Genomic DNA, 25388 nt, shown 5'->3' with positions numbered 1-25388 from the left:
ATTGTAGCGCGCGTGCAGCCCAGGACATCTAAGGGCATCACAGACCTGTTATTGCTCAATCTCATTATTGCTAGACGCAATTTGTCCATTTAAGAAGCTAGTGTCCTTATAATGGGACAAACCAACAGGTACGGCTCCACTTACATAAACACATTCAAACACAATAAACATTTTACTGCCACCATGAATGAAGGCTACATAAGCTTCAGCACCATAATCCTGAAGATATCTATTTAATATATTTGAGTCTCGTTCGTTATCGGAATTAACCAGACAAATCACTCCACGAACTAAGAACGGCCATGCACCACCACCCATAGATTCGAGAAAGAGCTATCAATCTGTCTTACACACTTATGTTCGGACCTGGTAAGTTTTCCCGTGTTGAGTCAAATTAAGCCGCAGGCTCCACTCCTGGTGGTGCCCTTCCGTCAATTTCCTTTAAGTTTCAGCTTTGCAACCATACTTCCCCCGGAGCCCCAAAGCTTTGGTTTCCGGGAAGCGACTGAGAGAGCCATAAAAGTAGCTACACCCAATTGCTAGCTGGCATCGTTTATGGTTAGAACTAGGGCGGTATCTGATCGCCTTCGAACCTCTAACTTTCGTTCTTGATTAATGAAAACATCTTTGGCAAATGCTTTCGCTTAAGTTAGTCTTACGACGGTCCAAGAATTTCACCTCTCGCGTCGTAATACTAATGCCCCCAAACTGCTTCTATTAATCATTACCTCTTGATCTGAAAACCAATGAAAGCAGAACAGAGGTCTTATTTCATTATCCCATGCACAGAATATTCAGGCATTTGAAGCCTGCTTTAAGCACTCTAATTTGTTCAAAGTAATAGTACCGGCCCACATAACACTCGTTTAAGAGCACTAGTGCAGGTTTTTAAATAGGAGGAACATATGAAAAAATACAAGTATTTAATCACATATAAGAACTCCACCGGTAATACGCTTACATACATAAAGGTATAGTACTAACCACAATTGTAAGTTGTACTACCCGTATGAAGCACAAGTTCAACTACGAACGTTTTAACCGCAAAACTTTAATATACGCTATTGGAGCTGGAATTACCGCGGCTGCTGGCACCAGACTTGCCCTCCAATTGGTCCTTGTTAAAGGATTTAAAGTGTACTCATTCCAATTACAGGCCTCGGATATGAGTCCTGTATTGTTATTTTTCGTCACTACCTCCCCGAGCTGGGAGTGGGTAATTTACGCCCTGCTGCCTTCCTTAGATGTGTAGCCGTTTCTCAGGCTCCCTCTCCGGAATCGAACCCTGATTCCCCGTACCCGTTGCAACCATGGTAGTCCTAGATACTACCATCAAAAGTTGATAGGGCAGACATTTGAAAGATCTGTCGTCGGTACAAGACCATACGATCTGCATGTTATCTAGAGTTCAACCAATATAACGATCTTGCGATCGCTTGGTTTTAGCCTAATAAAAGCACATGTCCCATAAGGTTCATGTTTTAATTGCATGTATTAGCTCTAGAATTACCACAGTTATCCAAGTAACTGTAACGATCTAAGAACCATAATGATATAATGAGCCTTTTGCGGTTTCACTTTTAATTCGTGTGTACTTAGACATGCTGGCTTAATCTTTGAGACAAGCATATAACTACTGGCAGGATCAACCAGAATAATGTTTTTCCTTCATATTCCATTCATATATTTTGAATCGAATAAGCAATATAATAGATATATAGATATATAGATTTTTCACTTTATATAATTCCATGATTTTTATTATATTGAATAAAATTCAATATTTCGCCTTTGGGTAAAATTTAAATATATAAGTAAAAAAATCCATTCGATTACGGCCATTTTTATATAGCATTCGTAATCCATATTTTCATTTTTAATTTATACTTGTTTTACCAATATAACAAGAATTTCATCTAATTATTGTAATATATATATTTCTATAATTTTATCTTTTTATACATACATATTTCATTATAAAATATCATTTTATTTCCAACATACATAATTATTGTATCCACACATGTACAATTTTGTTTAACCAATATAAATATTAAGTTAAATCATTTGCATTTTGAAGATAAATTTAAAATTTATCTCTTTTCATATATATCTCTGGTAATATATAACATAAAACCAAGCGCATATGATAATATTTCCACATTTAATATATAATTTTATATTTCTTTCATAAGAATCCATATTTGTATTATACCGTAACGATATAATAATCCACTAACGGCAGTAATAAATTAATTTTGCCTGCCTCCAAAATTAACGATAATATATGGAACGATTGTTATTCTATATATAATAGAAACTTGACTTTTGTTTCAACGATATTATCTATAAGCGTATATTCCTATTATCCGCGAGCCAAGTCCCGTGTTCTATAGAACTGGAGAAACAAATTTGTACGGATAATAATATACTTTATTGTATGTAACCAATATAAACATAATCCGAAATAAATATTTCGAATAATGCGGAGGTCGGCAACCACTGCCTACCTATAGTAGTTTTTGAACCCGCTGTCCTCAAAGCGGGTATTTTCAATTCCGTTTGCCACCCAACATACGGGCTATTCTCTTATATATTAAGAGATTATAGGAACATTTCATTTTTTTTCCATTATTCATATATAATATGATTATTTTTCCCTTATACATATAATAATTAATCATTTCATATGTATATTATTTAATTTACTCATATTATTGCCAAAATCATATGAATACATAAGTTTTGAACAATATGAAGGTCCGGCAACCACTGCCTACCTATAGTAGTTTTTGAACCCTCTGTCGTAATTCCGGTCGTTTACACTACTATACCCTCTCACTATAATGGCTTTTTCTATTAATACTAAGAGAATGTGGGATATTTCAGCATTTTTTCCCTTATAACATATAATAATTAATCATTTTCATATGTATATTATTTAATTTACTCATATTATTGCCAAATCATATGAATACATAAGTTATTGAACAATATGAGAGGTCGCAACCACTGGCCTACCTATAGTAGTTTTTGAACCCTCTGTCGTAATTCCGGTCGTTTACACTACTATACCCTCTCACTATAATGGCTTTTCTCTATAATACTAAGAGAATGTGGGATATTTTCAGCATTTTTTCCCTTATACATATAATAATTAATCATTTTCATATGTATATTATTTAATTTACTCATATTATTGCCAAAATCATATGAATACATAAGTTTTGAACAATATGAGAGGTCGGCAACCACTGCCTACCTATAGTAGTTTTTGAACCCTCTGTCGTAATTCCGGTCGTTTACACTACTATACCCTCTCACTTAATGGCTTTTCTCCTATAATACTAGAGAATGTGGGATATTTTCAGATTTTTTCCCTTATACATATAATAATTAATCATTTTCATATGTATATTATTAATACTCATATATTGCCAAAATCATATGAATAGAACAATATGATTACCTATAGTAGTTTTTGTCGTAATACACTAGCTTTTCTCTATAATACTAAGATTAATTTCAGCATATTAATTAAATATATAATACATAATTTTGAACAATAATGAGAGGTCCGGCAACCACTGCCTACCTATAGTAGTTTTTGAACCCTCTGTCGTAATTCCGGTCGTTTACACTACTATACCCTCTCACTATAATGGCTTTTCTCTATAATACTAAGAGAATGTGGGAATATTTCAGCATTTTTTCCCTATAATATAATAATTAATAATTTTCATATGTATATTATTTAATTTACTCATATAATTGCCAAAATCTATGAATAACATAATTTGAACAATATGAGAGTCGGCAACCACTGCCTACCTATAGTAGTTTTTGAACCCTCTGTCGTAATTCCGGTCTTTACACTACTATACCCTCTCACTATAATGGCTTTTCTCTATAATACTAAGAGAATGTGGGATATTTCAGCATTTTTCCCTTATACATATAATAATTAATATTTCATATGTATATATTAATTTACTCATATAATTGCCAAAATCATATGAATACATAAGTTTTGACATATGAGAGGTCGGCAACCACTGCCTACCTATAGTAGTTTTTGAACCCTCTGTCGTAATTTCCGGTCGTTTACACTACTATACCCTCTCACTATAATGGCTTTTCTCTATAATACTAAGAGAATGTGGGAATATTTCAGCATTTTTTCCCTATACATATAATAATTAATAATTTCATATGTATATTATTTAATTTACTCATATAATTGCCAAAATCATATGAATACATAAGTTTTTGAACAATATGAGAGGTCGGCAACCACTGCCTCCTATAGTAGTTTTTGAACCCTCTGTCGTAATTCCGGTCGTTTACACTACTATACCCTCTCACTATAATGGCTTTTCTCTATATATACTAAGAGAATTGGAATTTTCAGCATTTTTTCCCTATACATATAATAATTAATCATTTTCATATGTATATTATTTAATTTACTCATATATTGCCAAAATCATATGAATACATAAGTTTGGAACATATGAGAGGTCGCACACTGCCTACCTTAGTAGTTTTTGAACCCTCTGTCGTAATTCCGGGTCGTTTACACTACTATACCCTCCTCACTAATGCTGTTCTATATACTAAAAGGAATGTGGGATATTTCAGCATTTTTCCCCTACATTACATATAATAATTAATAATTTTCATATGTATATTATTTAATTTACTCATATAATGCCAAAATCATATGAATACATAAGTTTTGAACAATATGAGAGGTCGGCAACCACTGCCTACCTATAGTAGTTTTTGAACCCTCTGTCGTAATTCCGGTCGTTTACACTACTATACCCTCTCAACTATAATGGCTTTTCTCTATAATTACTAAGAGAATGTGGGAATATTTCAGCATTTTTTTCCCCTATACATATAATATTAATAATTTTCATATGTATATTATTTAATTTACTCATATAATTGCCAAAATCATATGAATACATAAGTTTTGAACATATGAGAGGTCGGCAACCACTGCCTACCTATAGTAGTTTTTGAACCCTCTGTCGTAATTCCGGTCGTTTACACTACTATACCCTCTCACTATAATGGCTTTCTCTATAATACTAAGAGAATGTGGGAATATTTCAGCATTTTTTCCCCTATACATATATAATTAATAATTTTCATATGTATATATTTAATTTACTCATATAATTGCCAAAATCATATAATACATAAGTTTTGAACAATATAGAGGTCAGCAACGGTCTTTCCTCTATAATACTAAGATATATGGGTTTTTTCAGCATTTTTTCCCTTATCTTTACATATAATAATTATCATTTTCATATGTATATTATTTAATTTACTCATATTTATTGCCAAAAATCATATAAATACATAAGTTTTGAACAATATCAGAGGTCAGCAACGGTCTTTCCTCTATAATACTAAGATAATGTGGGATATTTCATCATTTTTTCCTTTATACATTTATACATATAATATTTAATCATTTATTGTATTTATTTAATTTACTCATATAATTGCCAAATCATATAAATACATAAGTTTTGAACAATATCAGAGGTCGCACGGTCTTTCCTCTATATACTAAGATATATGGGAATATTTCAGCATTTTTTCCCTTATTACATATAATAATTAATCATTTTCATATGTATATTATTTAATTTACTCGTATAATTGCCAAAATCCTATGAAGACATAGAGAATACAATATGAGAGGTCGGCGCAACCATAATATAGTAGTTGATGACGAGGTGTTTGGCAACTTGATACAATTCTTTAAAAGTCTTTATATTAATTATATGATAGGGACAATATCATATGCGTCCACTAAATTGATGACGAGGTGTTTGGCAACGTGACACAAATCATTAAAGTCTTTATATTAATTATATGATAGAGACAATATCATATGCGTCACTAAATTGATGACGAGGTATTTGGCAACTTGATAGAATTCTTTAAAGTCTTTATATTCAAAATTATATGATAGGGACAATATCATATGCGTCACTAAATTGATGACGAGGTGTTTGGCAACTTGACACAATTCATTAAAGTTTTATATTAATTATATGATAGAGACAATATCATATGCGTCACTAAATTGATGACGAGGTATTTGGCAACTTGATATAATTCTTTAAAGTCTTTATATCAATATTATATGATAGGGACAATATCATATGCGTCACTAAATTGATGACGAGGTGTTTGGCAACTTGACACAATTCATTAAAGTCTTTATATTAATTATATGATAGGGACAATATCATATGCGTCACTAAATTGATGACGAGGTATTTGGCAACTTGATACAATTCTTTAAAGTTTTTATATCAAAATTATATGATAGGGACAATATCATATGCGTCACTAAATTGATGACGAGGTGTTTGGCAACTTGACACAATTCATTAAAGTCTTTATATTAATTATATGATAGGGACAATATCATATGCGTCACTAAATGATGACGAGGTATTTGGCAACTTGATACAATTCTTTAAAGTTTTTATATCAAAAATTATATGATAGGGACAATATCATATGCGTCACTAAATTGATGACGAGGTGTTTGGCAACGTGACACAAATCATTAAAGTCTTTATATTAATTATATGATAGAGACAATATCATATGCGTCACTAAATTGATGACGAGGTATTTGGCAACTTGATAGAATTCTTTAAAGTCTTTATATCAAAAATTATATGATAGGGACAATATCATATGCGTCACTAAATTGATGACGAGGTGTTTGGCAACTTGACACAATTCATTAAAGTCTTTATATTAATTATATGATAGAGACAATATCATATGCGTCACTAAATTGATGACGAGGTGTTTGGCAACTTGACAATTCTTAAAGTCTTTATATTAATTATTGATAGGACAATATCATATGCGTACTAAATTGATGACGAGGTATTTGGCACTTGATACAATTCTTTAAGTTTTTATATCAAAAATTATATGATAGGGACAATATCATATGCGTCACTAAATTGATGACGAGGTGTTTGGCAACTTGACACAATTCATTAAGTCTTTATATTAATTATATGATAGGGACAATATCATATGCGTCACTAAATTGATGACGAGGTGTTTGGCAACTTGACACAATTCATTAAGTCTTTATATTATTATATGATAGGGACATATCATATGCGTCACTAAATTGATGACGAGGTATTTGGCAACGTGATAGAATTCTTTAAAGTCTTTATATCAAAAATTATACGATAGGGACAATATCATATGCGTCACTAAATTGATGACGAGGTATTTGGCAACTTGATATAATTCTTTAAAGTCTTTATATCAAAAATTATATGATAGGGACAATATCATATGCGTCACTAAATTGATGACGAGGTGTTTGTTTGGCTACAGGAAAAATCATTTATTTATCGAATCATCAAGCAAAGGATAAGCTTCAGTGGATCGCAGTATGGCAGCTGCTCAACCACTTACAACACCTTGCCTGTTACAAAAGTCGTTTACAATTGATTCTAGGCTTTGTCATTGTATTAAATAATGCTTTTATATGTAACTAGCGCGGCATCAGGTGATCGAAGATCCTCCTAATTTACTATGTTACAATTACATTGGCATCACATCCATTGTCGTTTATAAAATAAATTATAAACTTTAAATGGTTTAGAAGCCATACAATGCAAATTGCCCCTTATTTATCATTGCAGTCCAGCACGGATACGACCTTAGAGGCGTTCAGGCATAATCCAACGACGTAGCGTCATACCACTGTTCGCTCGAACAAGTATTGTGCCATTGGTCCGTACCTGCGGTTCCTCTCGTACTACGCAGGAATGCTGTCGCAACAACGTTTTGTCATTAGTAGGGTAAACTAACTGTCTTCACGACGGTCTAACCCAGCTCACGTTCCCTTGCATGGGTGAACAATCCAACGCTTGTGAATTTTGCTTCACAATGATAGGAAGAGCCGACATCGAAGGATCAAAAGCGACGTCGCTATGAACGCTTGGCCGCCACAAGCCAGTTATCCCTATGGTAACTTTTCTGACACCTCTTGTTAAAAACTCTTTAAACCAAAAGGATCGATAGGCCGAGCTTTTGCTGTCCCTGTGTGTACTGAACACCGAGATCAAGTCAGCATTTGCCCTTTTGCTCTATGTGTGTTTCTGTCCGCACTGAGCTGGCCTTGGGACACCTCCGTTATTATTTGAGAGATGTACCGCCCCAGTCAAATCCCTACCTGGCAATGTCTTGAATTGGATCATACCTGAGTAATTGGAGTTATACCAAATTTTCAAATCAAAATACATAAATGCATCGTTTTATTAAAGAATTTGTTTGCGATTATATAACAAACTCGTGATACTTTGATCAAGAAGCTTGCATCAAAACCCAATACCATAAGATATAATAAATATATCCGTATAATGGCTAGGAAATGATACACGTTCATTTAATCAGTAAGTAAGGAAACAATAAGAGTAGTGGTATTTCATTGACGATACCAAACCGAGGTCTAATATCTCCCACTTATTCTACACCTCTTATGTCTCCTTACACTGCCAGATTAGAGTCAGCTCAAAAGGGTCTTCTTTCCCCGCTAATTATTCAAGCCCGTTCCCTTGGCTGTGGTTTCGCTAGATAGTAGATAGGGACAGTAGGAATCTCGTTAATCCATTCATGCGCGTCACTAATTAGATGACGAGGCATTTGGCTACCTTAGAGAGTCATAGTTACTCCCGCCGTTGACCCGCGCTTACTTGAATTTCTTCACTTTGACATTCAGAGCACTGGGCAGAAATCACATTGTGTCAACACCCGCTAGGGCCATCACAATGCTTTGTTTTAATTAGACAGTCGGATTCCCCAAGTCCGTGCCAGTTCTGAATTGATTGTTAATTGATAATCGTTATAATTGATAAGAACTAATTGGTTTAACCCAAATAGTATTCTTAAAAATTTTAGCAAGAAAGTTCCACAATTGGTACGTAACTAAACTATCCGGGGAACAAGTAACTAACATAAATGCTAGAAACTCTATTTACCCAGAACGAGCACATAAACCATGTTATTGTTTCCCAATCAAAGCCCGACTATCTCAATCTTCAGAGCCAATCCTTATCCCGAAGTTACGGATCTAATTTGCCGACTTCCCTTACCTACATTATTCTATCGACTAGAGACTCTTCACCTTGGAGACCAGCTGCGGATATTGGTACGGCCTGTTGAGAAGTTTGCGTGTCCCCACCATAATTTTCAAGGTCCGAGGAGAAATATCGACACAACAGTATATGTCATGCTCTTCTAGCCCATCTACCATATCTCTCTGCGAAAGACTTCCATGGTAGTACGGCTATAAAACAGAAAAGAAAACTCTTCCGATATCTCTCGACGGCTTCTTTATGGTCGTTCCTGTTGCCAGGATGAGCACGAGGCCCATATTTAATAACAAACGGATACTCAACAGGTTACGGAATTGGAACCGTATTCCCTTTCGTTCAAAATTATTCAAGTGTATTATATTCGCTTTGTTTATATAGTTAGGCATTTTTGTTTTACTTGAAAATTTTCGGCTTTCGCCTTGAACTTAGGACCGACTAACTCGTGATCAACCACTGTTCACACGAAACCCTTCTCCACTTCAGTCCTCAAGGTCTCATTCGATTATTTGCTACTACCACCAAGATCTGTACCAATGGCAGCTCCATGCAGGCTTACGCCAAACACTTCTACGCATACCATTGTACCTTCCTACTCACTAAAGTTTCAAAATTTATATCACAAGTAATATAATCATCTACTTTAGCGGTAATGGTATAGGTATACAACTTAAGCGCCATCCATTTTTAAGGGCTAGTTGCTTCGGCAGGTGAGTTGTTACACACTCCTTAGCGGATTTCGACTTCCATGTCACGTCCTGCTGTTTAAGCAACCAACGCCTTTCATGGTATCTGCATGAGTTGTTAATTTGGCACCGTAACATTACGTTTGGTTCATCCCACAGCGCCAGTTCTGCTTACCAAAAGTGGCCCACTGGGCACATTATATCATAACCTTGAACTTCATATCAAGAAAGTTAAGGTTCTTACCCATTTAAAGTTTGAGAATAGGTTAAGATCGTTTCGACCCTAAGGCCTCTAATCATTCGCTTTACCAGATAAGATTATTTTATATAATATTAAAAATGCACCAGCATCCTGAGGGAAACTTCGGAAGGAACCAGCTACTAGATGGTTCGATTGGTCTTTCGCCCCTATACTCAATTCTGACAATCGATTTGCACGTCCAGAACTGTTTCGGTCTTCCATCAGGGTTTCCCCTGACTTCAACCTGATCAAGTATAGTTCACCATCTTTCGGGTCACAGCATATATGCTCAAGGTACGTTCCAGTTAGAGGCATAAATAATATAAATATACATTATACATAACTATATAGAACGCCCCGGGATTGTGTTAATTAGCTATAAATAGCTAAAAAACTAATCCCATTATTAGTCAAGTTAATTACGCTATTAGGTTTACATCCCAATAACTTGCACATATGTTAGACTCCTTGGTCCGTGTTTCAAGACGGGTCCCGAAGGTATCCTGAATCTTTCGCATTGTTAATCATACAAGAGCATATAATAAACACAAAAATCAATGATAATTATGCCATTATATAATTCCGAAAAATTAACGCTCTGTAATAATATAAATCTATCAGCACTTATCAAATTAATAACATTTATTCTGTGTTAAAATGCAAGCAATTTAATTGGAATAAACTATAAGTTATATTTTATGATAAATTTGGGATATGCTAATAGATTACAATGTCCTTATATGGAAAAAATGCACATTATTCTTAATAATATATTTAAATATTACAATTTTAATGATGAATTTTCCATAACGGATATTCAGGTTCATCGGGCTTAACCTCTAAGCAGTTTCACGTACTGTTTAACTCTCTATTCAGAGTTCTTTTCAACTTTCCCTCACGGTACTTGTTTTACTATCGGTCTCATGGTTATATTTAGTTTTAGATGGAGTTTACCACCCACTTAGTGCTGCACTATCAAGCAACACGACTCTTTGGAAACATCATCTAGTAATCATTAACGTTATACGGGCCTGGCACCCTCTATGGGTAAATGGCCTCATTTAAGAGGACTTAATCATTAATTTTTTCATACTAGAATATTGACGCTCCATACACTGCATCTCACATTTGCCATATAGACAAAGTGACTTAGTGCTGAACTGTTTTCTTTTCGCTCGCCGCTACTAAGAAAATCCTTGTTAGTTTCTTTTCCTCCCCTAATTAATATGCTTAATTCAGGGGGTTAGTCCCATATGAGTTGAGGTTGTATATATAACTATGTTTTTGCCATAAATTCTTTATATATAAATGATAAAACAATCAATTAAATTCGTTATAATAATAGTTCCAATAGTTCTTGTAAGCAAAGTTATTTTTTATCCATTTAACGAACCAACGAAAGAATAATAACAAAACCAAGATTTTTCTTTTTCCGAATCATTAATAAGAGACAATTCTAGATGAAAAATATTTCAATTTTTATGCTAGACATTTCTCCAGTATTATTTGATTGAAAAAGAAAATATTTCTCTTCGTTTTTCACATTCAAATGTGAGATAATGTTTTTCATTTCTTTTTTTAATATTATGAATAAAATCATTATTTAATCCAATAATATACCATATGCTTATAAAAAAATTTATAAACAACTTAATTAGCATAGTCTTACAACCCTCAACCATATGTAGTCCAAGCAGCACTATAAAATTAATTAAAGTACATAACAGCATGGACTGCGATATGCGTTCAAAATGTCGATGTTCATGTGTCCTGCAGTTCACACGATGACGCACAGTTTGCTGCGTTCTTCATCGACCCCATGAGCCGAGTGATTCCACCGCTTAGAGTTTTATAATTCATTTTTATATAATATCAATATTGTTTTTATTGAAAGAAATTAAAATACACCATTTTACTGGCATATATCAATTCCTTCCAATAAATTTATTTTTATACCTAAAAATAAATGTTGCGATATGTCTTAGTTTCATATAAGCATTATGTATCATAAAAAATCTGGTTATGGTTTGCTATTTTGGGTGACACATACTGCAAAATTTATATAAAACATTAACCTGATGGATGACAGTACAAACATTGTATATTTTAGGTTGTTGCATTAGCCAACGTATGCTCATAACATAGATGAACAATACATATTCGCAACGCGTGTATATTATGGTCCATATACACACACACTTATTTTGAATACCACATTCAAAATTATTTTAATTTTAATTCGACTTCTACTTTCAAATTTTGTTCAGTTTCTTCGATTTCCATTTTCGAGAATTTGTTTTATAGGAAACGCCATTGTTGTAGTAGGTACTGCCACAAATACGCACAACAACATTAATAATGTTAAAGTCTTTTTATGAGGTTGCCAAGCCCCACATATAAAATAAAAGCCATCTTCATTTTATTTTGACTTTAACTTTTGATTCCGTGGAATCATTTTGTAATATTTTTATTTTGGTAAATTGTATTTATTTGTATTATAACAAATGTTTATTAACGATAAGGATATTATACAATAATGATCCTTCCGCAGGTTCACCTACCGGAAACCTTGTTACGACTTTTACTTCCTCTAAATAATCAAGTTCGGTCAACTTTTGCGAAACAACCGTAACACGCAAGGCGTCACATGATCACGTCCGGAGACCTCACTAAATAATTCAATCGGTAGTAGCGACGGGCGGTGTGTACAAAGGGCAGGGACGTAATCAATGCGAGTTAATGACTCACACTTACTGGGAATTCCAAGTTCATGTGAACAGTTTCAGTTCACAATCCCCAAGCATGAAATGTTCAGCGGTTTACCCGGACCTCTCGGTCTAGGAAATACACGTTGATACTTTCATTGTAGCGCGCGTGCAGCCCAGGACATCTAAGGGCATCACAGACCTGTTATTGCTCCAATCTCATTATTGCTAGACGCAATTTGTCCATTTAAGAAGCTAGTGTCCTTATAATGGGACAAACCAACAGGTACGGCTCCACTTACATAAACACATTCAAACACAATAAACATTTTACTGCCACCATGAATGAAGGCTACATAAGCTTCAGCACCATAATCCTGAAGATATCTATTTAATATATTTGAGTCTCGTTCGTTATCGGAATTAACCAGACAAATCACTCCACGAACTAAGAACGGCCATGCACCACCACCCATAGATTCGAGAAAGAGCTATCAATCTGTCTTACACACTTATGTTCGGACCTGGTAAGTTTTCCCGTGTTGAGTCAAATTAAGCCGCAGGCTCCACTCCTGGTGGTGCCCTTCCGTCAATTCCTTTAAGTTTCAGCTTTGCAACCATACTTCCCCCGGAGCCCAAAAGCTTTGGTTTCCCGGGAAGCGACTGAGAGAGCCATAAAAGTAGCTACACCCAATTGCTAGCTGCATCGTTTATGGTTAGAACTAGGGCGGTATCTGATCGCCTTCGAACCTCTAACTTTCGTTCTTGATTAATGAAAACATCTTTGGCAAATGCTTTCGCTTAAGTTAGTCTTACGACGGTCCAAGAATTTCACCTCTCGCGTCGTAATACTAATGCCCCCAAACTGCTTCTATTAATCATTACCTCTTGATCTGAAACCAATGAAAGCAGAACAGAGTCTTATTTCATTATCCCATGCACAGAATATTCAGGCATTTGAAGCCTGCTTTAAGCACTCTAATTTGTTCAAAGTAATAGTACCGGCCCACAATAACACTCGTTTAAGAGCACTAGTGCAGGTTTTAAATAGGAGGAACATATGAAAAAATACAAGTATTTAATCACATATAAGAACTCCACCGGTAATACGCTTACATACATAAAGGTTATAGTACTAACCACAATTGTAAGTTGTACTACCCGTATGAAGCACAAGTTCAACTACGAACGTTTTAACCGCAACAACTTTAATATACGCTATTGGAGCTGGAAATTACCGCGGCTGCTGGCACCAGACTTGCCCTCCAATTGGTCCTTGTTAAAGGATTTAAAGTGTACTCATTCCAATTACAGGGCCTCGGATATGAGTCCTGTATTGTTATTTTTCGTCACTACCTCCCCGAGCTGGGAGTGGGTAATTTACGCGCCTGCTGCCTTCCTAGATGTGGTAGCCGTTTCTCAGGCTCCCTCTCCGGAATCGAACCCTGATTCCCCCGTTACCCGTTGCAACCATGGTAGTCCTAGATACTACCATCAAAAGTTGATAGGGCAGACATTTGAAAGATCTGTCGTCGGTACAAGACCATACGATCTGCATGTTATCTAGAGTTCAACCAATATAACGATCTTGCGATCGCTTGGTTTTAGCCTAATAAAAGCACATGTCCCATAAGGTTCATGTTTTAATTGCATGTATTAGCTCTAGAATTACCACAGTTATCCAAGTAACTGTTAACGATCTAAGGAACCATAACTGATATAATGAGCCTTTTGCGGTTTCACTTTTAATTCGTGTGTACTTAGACATGCATGGCTTAATCTTTGAGACAAGCATATAACTACTGGCAGGATCAACCAGAATAATGTTTTTCCTTCATATTCCATTCATATATTTTGAATCGAAATAAGCAATATAATAGATATATAGATATATAGATTTTTCACTTTATATAATTCCATGATTTTTATTATATTGAATAAAATTCAATATTTCGCCTTTGGGTAAAATTTTAAATATATAAGTAAAAAAATCCATTCGATTACGGCCATTTTTATATAGCATTCGTAATCCATATTTTCATTTTTAATTTATACTTGTTTTACCAATATAACAAGAATTTCATCTAATTATTGTAATATATATATTTCTATAATTTTATCTTTTTATACATACATATTTCATTATAAAATATCATTTTATTTCCAACATACATAATTATTGTATCCACACATGTACAATTTTTGTTTAACCAATATAAATATTAAGTTAAATCATTTGCATTTTGAAGATAAATTTAAAATTTATCTCTTTTCATATATATCTCTGGTAATATATAACATAAAACCAAGCGCATATGATAATATTTCCACATTTAATATATAATTTTATATTTCTTTCATAAGAATCCATATTTGTATTATACCGTAACGATATAATAATCCAACTATACGGCAGGTAATAAATTAATATTTGCCTGCCTCCAAAAATTAACGATAATATATGGAAACGATTTGTTATTCTATATATAATAGAAACTTGACTTTTGTTTCAACGATATTATCTATAAAGCGTATATTCCTATTATCCGCGGAGCCAAGTCCCGTGTTCTATAGAACTGAGAAACAAATTTGTACGGATAATAATATACTTTATTGTATGTAACCAATATAAACATAATCCGAAATAAATATTTCGAATAATGCGGGAGGTCGGCAACCACTGCCTACCTATAGTAGTTTTTGAACCCGCTGTCCTCAAAGCGGGTATTTTCAATTCCGTTTGCCACCCAACATACGGGCTATTCTCTTATATATTAAGAGATTATAGGAACATTTCATTTTTTTTCCATTATTCATATATAATATGATTATTTTTTCCCTTATACATATAATAATTAATCATTTTCATATGTATATTATTTAATTTACTCATATTATTGCCAAAATCATATGAATACATAAGTTTTGAACAATATGAGAGGTCGGCAACCACTGCCTACCTATAGTAGTTTTTGAACCCTCTGTCGTAATTCCGGTCGTTTACACTACTATACCCTCTCACTATAATGGCTTTTCTCTATAATACTAAGAGAATGTGGGATATTTTCAGCATTTTTTCCCTTATACATATAATAATTAATCATTTTCATATGTATATTATTTAATTTACTCATATTATTGCCAAAATCATATGAATACATAAGTTTTGAACAATATGAGAGGTCGGCAACCACTGCCTACCTATAGTAGTTTTTGAACCCTCTGTCGTAATTCCGGTCGTTTACACTACTATACCCTCTCACTATAATGGCTTTTCTCTATAATACTAAGAGAATGTGGGATATTTTCAGCATTTTTTCCCTTATACATATAATAATTAATCATTTTCATATGTATATTATTTAATTTACTCATATTATTGCCAAAATCATATGAATACATAAGTTTTGAACAATATGAGAGGTCGGCAACCACTGCCTACCTATAGTAGTTTTTGAACCCTCTGTCGTAATTCCGGTCGTTTACACTACTATACCCTCTCACTATAATGGCTTTTCTCTATAATACTAAGAGAATGTGGGATATTTTCAGCATTTTTTCCCTTATACATATAATAATTAATCATTTTCATATGTATATTATTTAATTTACTCATATTATTGCCAAAATCATATGAATACATAAGTTTTGAACAATATGAGAGGTCGGCAACCACTGCCTACCTATAGTAGTTTTTGAACCCTCTGTCGTAATTCCGGTCGTTTACACTACTATACCCTCTCACTATAATGGCTTTTCTCTATTATACTAAGAGAATGGGGAATATTTCAGCATTTTTTCCCTTATACATATAATAATTAATAATTTTCATATGTATATTATTTAATTTACTCATATAATTGCCAAAATCATATGAATACATAAGTTTTGAACAATATGAGAGGTCGGCAACCACTGCCTACCTATAGTAGTTTTTGAACCCTCTGTCGTAATTCCGGTCGTTTACACTACTATACCCTCTCACTATAATGGCTTTTCTCTATAATACTAAGAGAATGTGGGAATATTTCAGCATTTTTTCCCCTATACATATAATAATTAATAATTTTCATATGTATATTATTTAATTTACTCATATAATTGCCAAAATCATATGAATACATAAGTTTTGAACAATATGAGAGGTCGGCAACCACTGCCTACCTATAGTAGTTTTTGAACCCTCTGTCGTAATTCCGGTCGTTTACACTACTATACCCTCTCACTATAATGGCTTTTCTCTATAATACTAAGAGAATGTGGAATATTTCAGCATTTTTTCCCTATACATAATAATTAATAATTTTCATATGTATATTATTTAATTAATATAATTGCCAAAATCATATAAATACATAAGTTTTGAACAATATCAGAGGTCAGCAACGGTCTTTCCTCTATAATACTAAGATAATATGGGAATATTTTCAGCATTTTTTCCCTTATACATTTATACATATAATAATTAATCATTTTCATATGTATATTATTTAATTTACTCATATTATTGCCAAAATCATATAAATACATAAGTTTTGAACAATATCAGAGGTCAGCAACGGTCTTTCCTCTATAATACTAAGATAATGTGGGAATATTTCATCATTTTTTCCTTATACATTTATACATATAATATTTAATCATTTTATATGTATATTATTTAATTTACTCATATAATTGCCAAAATCATATAAATACATAAGTTTTGAACAATATCAGAGGTCGGCAACGGTCTTTCCTCTATAATACTAAGATAATATGGGAATATTTCAGCATTTTTTCCCTTATACATATAATAATTAATCATTTTCATATGTATATTATTTAATTTACTCGTATAATTGCCAAAATCCTATGAAGACATAAGAGAATACAATATGAGAGGTCGGCGCAACCATAATATAGTAGTTGATGACGAGGTGTTTGGCAACTTGATACAATTCTTTAAAAAGTCTTTATATTAATTATATGATAGGGACAATATCATATGCGTCACTAAATTGATGACGAGGTGTTTGGCAACGTGACACAAATCATTAAAGTCTTTATATTAATTATATGATAGAGACAATATCATATGCGTCACTAAATTGATGACGAGGTATTTGGCAACTTGATACTTTAAAGTCTTTATATCAAAATTATATGATAGGGACAATATCATATGCGTCACTAAATTGATGACGAGGTGTTTGGCAACTTGACACAATTCATTAAAGTCTTTATATTAATTATATGATAGAGACAATATCATATGCGTCACTAAATTGATGACGAGGTATTTGGCAACTTGATAAATTCTTTAAAGTTTTTATATCAAAATTATATGATAGGGACAATATCATATGCGTCACTAAATTGATGACGAGGTGTTTGGCAACTTGACACAATTCATTAAAGTCTTTATATTAATTATATGATAGGGACAATATCATATGCGTCACTAAATTGATGACGAGGTATTTGGCAACTTGATACAATTCTTTAAAGTTTTTATATCAAAAATTATATGATAGGGACAATATCATATGCGTCACTAAATTGATGACGAGGTGTTTGGCAACTTGACACAATTCATTAAAGTCTTTATATTAATTATATGATAGGACAATATCATATGCGTCACTAAATTGATGACGAGGTATTTGGCAACTTGATACAATTCTTTAAAGTCTTTATATCAAAAATTATATGATAGGGACAATATCATATGCGTCACTAAATTGATGACGAGGTGTTTGGCAACTTGACACAATTCATTAAAGTCTTTATATTAATTATATGATAGGGACAATATCATATGCGTCACTAAATTGATGACGAGGTATTTGGCAACTTGATTTCTTTAAAGTTTTTATATCAAAAATTATATGATAGGGACAATATCATATGCGTCACTAAATTGATGACGAGGTGTTTGGCAACTTGACACAATTCATTAAAGTCTTTATATTCAATATCATATGCGTCACGAGGTATTTGGCAACTTGATACAATTCTTTAAAGTTTTTATATCAAAATTATATGATAGGGACAATATCATATGCGTCACTAAATTGATGACGAGGTGTTTGGCAACTTGACAATTCATTAAAGTCTTTATATCAATATCATATGCGTCACTAAATTGATGACGAGGTATTTGGCAACTTGATATAATTCTTTAAAGTCTTTATATCAAAAATTATATGATAGGGACAATATCATATGCGTCACTAAATTGATGACGAGGTGTTTGTTTGGCTACAGGAAAAATCATTTATTTATCGAATCATCAAGCAAAGGATAAGCTTCAGTGGATCGCAGTATGGCAGCTGCTCAACCACTTACAACACCTTGCCTGTTACAAAAGTCGTTTACAATTGATTCTAGGCTTTGTCATTGTATTAAATAATGCTTTTATATGTAACTAGCGCGGCATCAGGTGATCGAAGATCCTCCTAATTTACTATGTTACAAATTACATTGGCATCACATCCATTGTCGTTTATAAAATAAATTATAAACTTTAAATGGTTTAGAAGCCATACAATGCAAATTGCCCCTTATTTATCATTGCAGTCCAGCACGGATACGACCTTAGAGGCGTTCAGGCATAATCCAACGGACGTAGCGTCATACCACTGTTCGCTCGAACAAGTATTGTGCCATTGGTCCGTACCTGCGGTTCCTCTCGTACTACGCAGGAATGCTGTCGCAACAACGTTTTGTCATTAGTAGGGTAAAACTAACCTGTCTCACGACGGTCTAAACCCAGCTCACGTTCCCTTGCATGGGTGAACAATCCAACGCTTGGTGAATTTTGCTTCACAATGATAGGAAGAGCCGACATCGAAGGATCAAAAAGCGACGTCGCTATGAACGCTTGGCCGCCACAAGCCAGTTATCCCTATGGTAACTTTTCTGACACCTCTTGTTAAAAACTCTTTAAACCAAAAGGATCGATAGGCCGAGCTTTTGCTGTCCCTGTGTGTACTGAACACCGAGATCAAGTCAGCATTTGCCCTTTTGCTCTATGTGTGGTTTCTGTCCGCACTGAGCTGGCCTTGGGACACCTCCGTTATTATTTGAGAGATGTACCGCCCCAGTCAAACTCCCTACCTGGCAATGTCCTTGAATTGGATCATACCTGAGTAATTGGAGTTATACCAAATTTTCAAATCAAAAATACATAAATGCATCGTTTTATTAAAGAATTTGTTTGCGATTATATAACAAACTCGTGATACTTTGATCAAGAAGCTTGCATCAAAACCCAATACCATAAGATATAATAAATATATCCGTATAATGGCTAGGAAATGATACACGTTCCATTTAATCAAGTAAGTAAGGAAACAATAAGAGTAGTGGTATTTCATTGACGATACCAAACCGAGGTCTAATATCTCCCACTTATTCTACACCTCTTATGTCTCCTTACACTGCCAGATTAGAGTCAAGCTCAAAAGGGTCTTCTTTCCCCGCTAATTATTCCAAGCCCGTTCCCTTGGCTGTGGTTTCGCTAGATAGTAGATAGGGACATAGGAAAATCTTCATGCATTAATATAGATGGTTTTGGCTATGAATTTTTTTTTATCTTTGAATTTTTATCGGATTTCATTCAGACCTACACCCAGGCATTTCAAACCGAAGTTCCGCAACGCCTACGTACTAAAACCATCCTCATAGCCATTTATATATTACCATTATTTGCGATGTTTATGCCTTTATTGATGTTATGCCAAGACGCAAATGTTTTGAACCAAAACGTTTTAGCTAAGTCCAATCTCGGGAAAACCCGCTCAGGTACATGAACTGTTTAAAACAACCGAGACTGCCTCTCATAATGGACGCTAATGATATGACTATCATATTTGCTGAGGAGACCCTTCGCTATCAATCTTTTAACGGATTGACCACTCCAGATCCCCCCAGTTCAGGGTGGCAGAATGGAATTCAATGTCACCTGCGGCTTCGAATCTGCGACGCAATTCAGTTCGTATGTCCGGTCTGTCGTATCTATTGATTTTGCGCTGGTGCGCATCATCCATAGAGTGTCCGTCTGTCACAATTTGTATGTCGATCACATCAATGTGATTTTGTCGTAGTGCCACCAGGTCCGGTTTATTAAGGCCGGATTCGCACTGCAGACTTGGTTCAACAATGACCAGCCTCTCTCCTCAAGTCCCCGCTTGATTCGATTTACTACGCAGTTGTGTCTAGCTACGCGCCTCCCATGCGATCGGTAACATTTTTGCATTATATGGTTTGTTGTTTCGGGAGCGTCACATCCTGCACGACACTGTCGTTCCAATTCGTGCCTTCCCCTTGTAGTACGAGACTTCGTGGGTAGGGCATTTATCCGCAGACGAATACCGTCTATATATTCCTTTCCTGTTAGTAAACGCGTGGGTTGATTAACCCACCCGTGTTGCGGTCCCCAATGGCCCGCTTCACGGAGTCCGCTGCCATCAACTGAGAGGTACAATTTGTTCGCCCAATATTTTTCTATTGCCGGACGCGATAACAATTCATGTTGTTCTGCAAATAATCTATCTCGGGCCCGTTGTTTTTCGGCTTCGAGGAAAGAGCTGGCTACCTCGTTTTGCGTGAGGTGAGGCCATTTAATATTACTCAAACGTCTTAGCCTTAACATTGGAGCTACCCATCTAAGTGATGGAATTCCGAGACCTCCACTTTTTGGGGTGCGTGAATGAATGCTATCGGCACATCCAGCGGAAGATTTAGCCATCTTCGCACATAGTATCGTATTAGTTTGTCAGTTTTTCGTAGGACGCCTATCGCCACACTCCCAAGGGCTAACTTGTGATAGAGCTGTGGGATAAGGACAGTCCTTAGGGCGAACATCCTCTGTTGTGGTTTGAGGGGGGCCTTTGTCAATCTTTGTAGCTTTGGACCAATGTCCTCGGCCGGATTGCATCGAACCCTCCCAGTTGCAGTGAAGTTGATGCCTAAGTACTTCCACTCGTCCGTTCGCTTCAATGATGGAATCTCTCTTGAGCCTACGTAAAAGCTCTGTGCCTCTAGCACGGTACACTTCTGTTTCGGCTGGCCCTTAATGCCAACGGTAAAACATTTGTCGGCATTAAGTTTCCGACGAGAGATAGAAAATCCAACGTTCTGTCCAACAATACTTGAAGTCCCATTCGAGTTTCAGCAAATAGTACCAAATCATCTGCAACGCGAGTAATGGCATTTCCGACTCTCCAATTTCGCTGGGTAGGTTTCTAAGTAACCTGTCCATTACCAAGTTAAATAGAATAGGAGACAAAGGGTCACCCTGCTTCACTCCTCTAGCAGGGACGAATTCCTCTGAACTCCAACCGTCCCCATTGAGACTGGTACCGCCACCCTCGTACGTATTCTGTACGTACAACGAAGCCCTTTGGCGCACCATAAGCACGTAAGTGTCATATATAGATGCATGCGATAGAGAATCGAAAGATGTAGCAAGATCTAAAGTGCTTATGGCTATGCCTCAAGACTAAGGATCGGCACATCCGTCCCAATTGATTGATGAGTTCAAATATTGCATTTAGCTGTCTTACCAGGACTTATTTCAACCCAGTCGCCGCACCACGTATAATACCTTAGGTTCTCCCAAATATCTTGATCCACAATAAGGTTTAATTTCATCAGGCAAGGGGATCCCCAGCATAAAAAAGTTTCCGGCCAAATGAAACGATTTTTAAACCTTTACGGTGCTAGAAACTCTATTTTAAACCCCAATCAAGCCCGACTATCTCAATCTTCAGAGCCAATCCTTATCCCGAAGTTACGGATCTAATTTGCCGACTTCCTTACCTACATTATTCTATCGACTAGAGACTCTTCACCTTGGAGACCAGCTGCGGATATTGGTACGGCCTGTTGAGAAGTTTGCGTGTCCCCACCATAAATTTTCAAGGTCTATCGACACAACAGTATATGTCATGCTCTTCTAGCCCATCTACCATATCTCTCTGCGAAAGACTTCATGGTAGTACGGCTATAAAACAGAAAAGAAAACTCTTCCGATATCTCTCGACGGCTTCTTTATGGTCGTTCCTGTTGCCAGGATGAGCACGAGGCCCATATTTAATAACAAACGGATACTCAACAGGTTACGGAATTGGAACCGTATTCCCTTTCGTTCAAAATTATTCAAGTGTATTATATTCGCTTTGTTTATATAGTTAGGCATTTTTGTTTTACTTGAAAATTTTCGGCTTTCGCCTTGAACTTAGGACCGACTAACTCGTGATCAACCACTGTTCACACGAAACCCTTCTCCACTTCAGTCCTCCAAGGTCTCATTCGATTATTTGCTACTACCACCAAGATCTGTACCAATGGCAGCTCCATGCAGGCTTACGCCAAACACTTCTACGCATACCATTGTACCTTCCTACTCACTAAAGTTTCAAAATTTATATCACAAGTAATATAAATCATCTACTTTAGCGGTAATGTATAGGTATACAACTTAAGCGCCATCCATTTTAAGGGCTAGTTGCTTCGGCAGGTGAGTTGTTACACACTCCTTAGCGGATTTCGACTTCCATGATCACCGTCCTGCTGTTTTAAGCAACCAACGCCTTTCATGGTATCTGCATGAGTTGTTAATTTGGGCACCGTAACATTACGTTTGGTTCATCCCACAGCGCCAGTTCTGCTTACCAAAAGTGGCCCACTGGGCACATTATATCATAACCTTGAACTTCATATCAAGAAAGTTAAGGTTCTTACCCATTTAAAGTTTGAGAATAGGTTAAGATCGTTTCGACCCTAAGGCCTCTAATCATTCGCTTTACCAGATAAGATTATTTTATATAATATTAAAATGCACCAGCTATCCTGAGGGAAACTTCGGAAGGAACCAGCTACTAGATGGTTCGATTGGTCTTTCGCCCCTATACTCAATTCTGACAATCGATTTGCACGTCAGAACTGTTTCGGTCTTCCATCAGGGTTTCCCCTGACTTCAACCTGATCAAGTATAGTTCACCATCTTTCGGGTCACAGCATATATGCTCAAGGTACGTTCCAGTTAGAGGCATAAATAATATAAATATACATTATACATAACTATATAGAACGCCCCGGGATTGTGTTAATTAGCTATAAATAGCTAAAAAACTAATCCCATTATTAGTCAAGTTAATTACGCTATTAGGTTTACATCCCAATAACTTGCACATATGTTAGACTCCTTGGTCCGTGTTTCAAGACGGGTCCCGAAGGTATCCTGAATCTTTCGCATTGTTAATCATACAAGAGCATATAATAAACACAAAAATCAATGATAATTATGCCATTATATAATTCCGAAAAATTAACGCTCTGTAATAATATAAATCTATCAGCACTTTATCAAATTAATAACATTTATTCTGTGTTAAAATGCAAGCAATTTAATTGGAATAAACTATAAGTTATATTTTATGATAAATTTGGGATATGCTAATAGATTACAATGTCCTTATATGGAAAAAATGCACATTATTCTTAATAATATTATTTAAATATTACAATTTTAATGATGAATTTTCCATAACGGATATTCAGGTTCATCGGGCTTAACCTCTAAGCAGTTTCACGTACTGTTTAACTCTCTATTCAGAGTTCTTTTCAACTTTCCCTCACGGTACTTGTTTACTATCGGTCTCATGGTTATATTTAGTTTTAGATGGAGTTTACCACCCACTTAGTGCTGCACTATCAAGCAACACGACTCTTTGGAAACATCATCTAGTAATCATTAACGTTATACGGGCCTGGCACCCTCTATGGGTAAATGGCCTCATTTAAGAAGGACTTAAATCATTAATTTCTCATACTAGAATATTGACGCTCCATACACTGCATCTCACATTTGCCATATAGACAAAGTGACTTAGTGCTGAACTGTTTTCTTTTCGCTCGCCGCTACTAAGAAAATCCTTGTTAGTTTCTTTTCCTCCCCTAATTAATATGCTTAAATTCAGGGGGTAGTCCCATATGAGTTGAGGTTGTATATATAACTATTTTTTGCCATAAATTCTTTATATATAAATGATAAAACAATCAATTAAATTCGTTATAAATAGTTCCAATAGTTCTTGTAAGCAAAGTTATTTTTTATCCATTTAACGAACCAACGAAGAATAATAACAAAACCAAGATTTTTCTTTTTCCGAATCATTAATAAGAGACAATTCTAGATGAAAAATATTTCAATTTTTTATGCTAGACATTTCTCAGTATTATTTGATTGAAAAAGAAAATATTTCTCTTCGTTTTTCACATTCAAATGTGAGATAATGTTTTTCATTTCTTTTTTAATATTATGAATAAAATCATTATTTAATCCAATAATATACCATATGCTTATAAAAAATTTATAAACAACTTAATTAGCATAGTCTTACAACCCTCAACCATATGTAGTCCAAGCAGCACTATAAAATTAATTAAAGTACATAACAGCATGGACTGCGATATGCGTTCAAAATGTCGATGTTCATGTGTCCTGCAGTTCACACGATGACGCACAGTTTGCTGCGTTCTTCATCGACCCATGAGCCGAGTGATCCACCGCTTAGAGTTTTATAATTCATTTTTA

The 25388-nt window shown here is 34.9% G+C and overlaps 3 non-coding genes and 2 pseudogenes across 3 annotated transcripts; all 5 read right to left on the bottom strand.

The window, feature by feature from the left end:
• Nucleotides 1-7424: 7424 nt before the first annotated feature.
• LOC117149299 lies at nt 7425-11364 on the bottom strand. The gene has a single exon (XR_004460192.1). It is a non-coding gene; the product is annotated as a large subunit ribosomal RNA (ribosomal RNA).
• A 401-nt stretch (nt 11365-11765) lies between these two features.
• Nucleotides 11766-11946, bottom strand: LOC117149302 (annotated as a pseudogene).
• A 685-nt stretch (nt 11947-12631) lies between these two features.
• On the bottom strand, nt 12632-14624 carry LOC117149304. Its single transcript, XR_004460194.1, has one exon. It is a non-coding gene; the product is annotated as a small subunit ribosomal RNA (ribosomal RNA).
• Nucleotides 14625-19068: 4444 nt separating this feature from the next.
• On the bottom strand, nt 19069-24798 carry LOC117149300 (annotated as a pseudogene).
• A 395-nt stretch (nt 24799-25193) lies between these two features.
• On the bottom strand, nt 25194-25372 carry LOC117149301. The gene has a single exon (XR_004460193.1). It is a non-coding gene; the product is annotated as a 5.8S ribosomal RNA (ribosomal RNA).
• Between the last annotated feature and the right edge of the window lie 16 nt (nt 25373-25388).

The sequence above is a fragment of the Drosophila mauritiana genome, unplaced genomic scaffold (assembly GCF_004382145.1).
Source record: "Drosophila mauritiana strain mau12 unplaced genomic scaffold, ASM438214v1 U_191, whole genome shotgun sequence".
NCBI lineage: Eukaryota > Metazoa > Arthropoda > Insecta > Diptera > Drosophilidae > Drosophila > Drosophila mauritiana.
The sequence above is the reverse complement of the archived record's forward strand: the minus strand, read 5'-3'. Positions and strand labels throughout refer to the sequence as shown.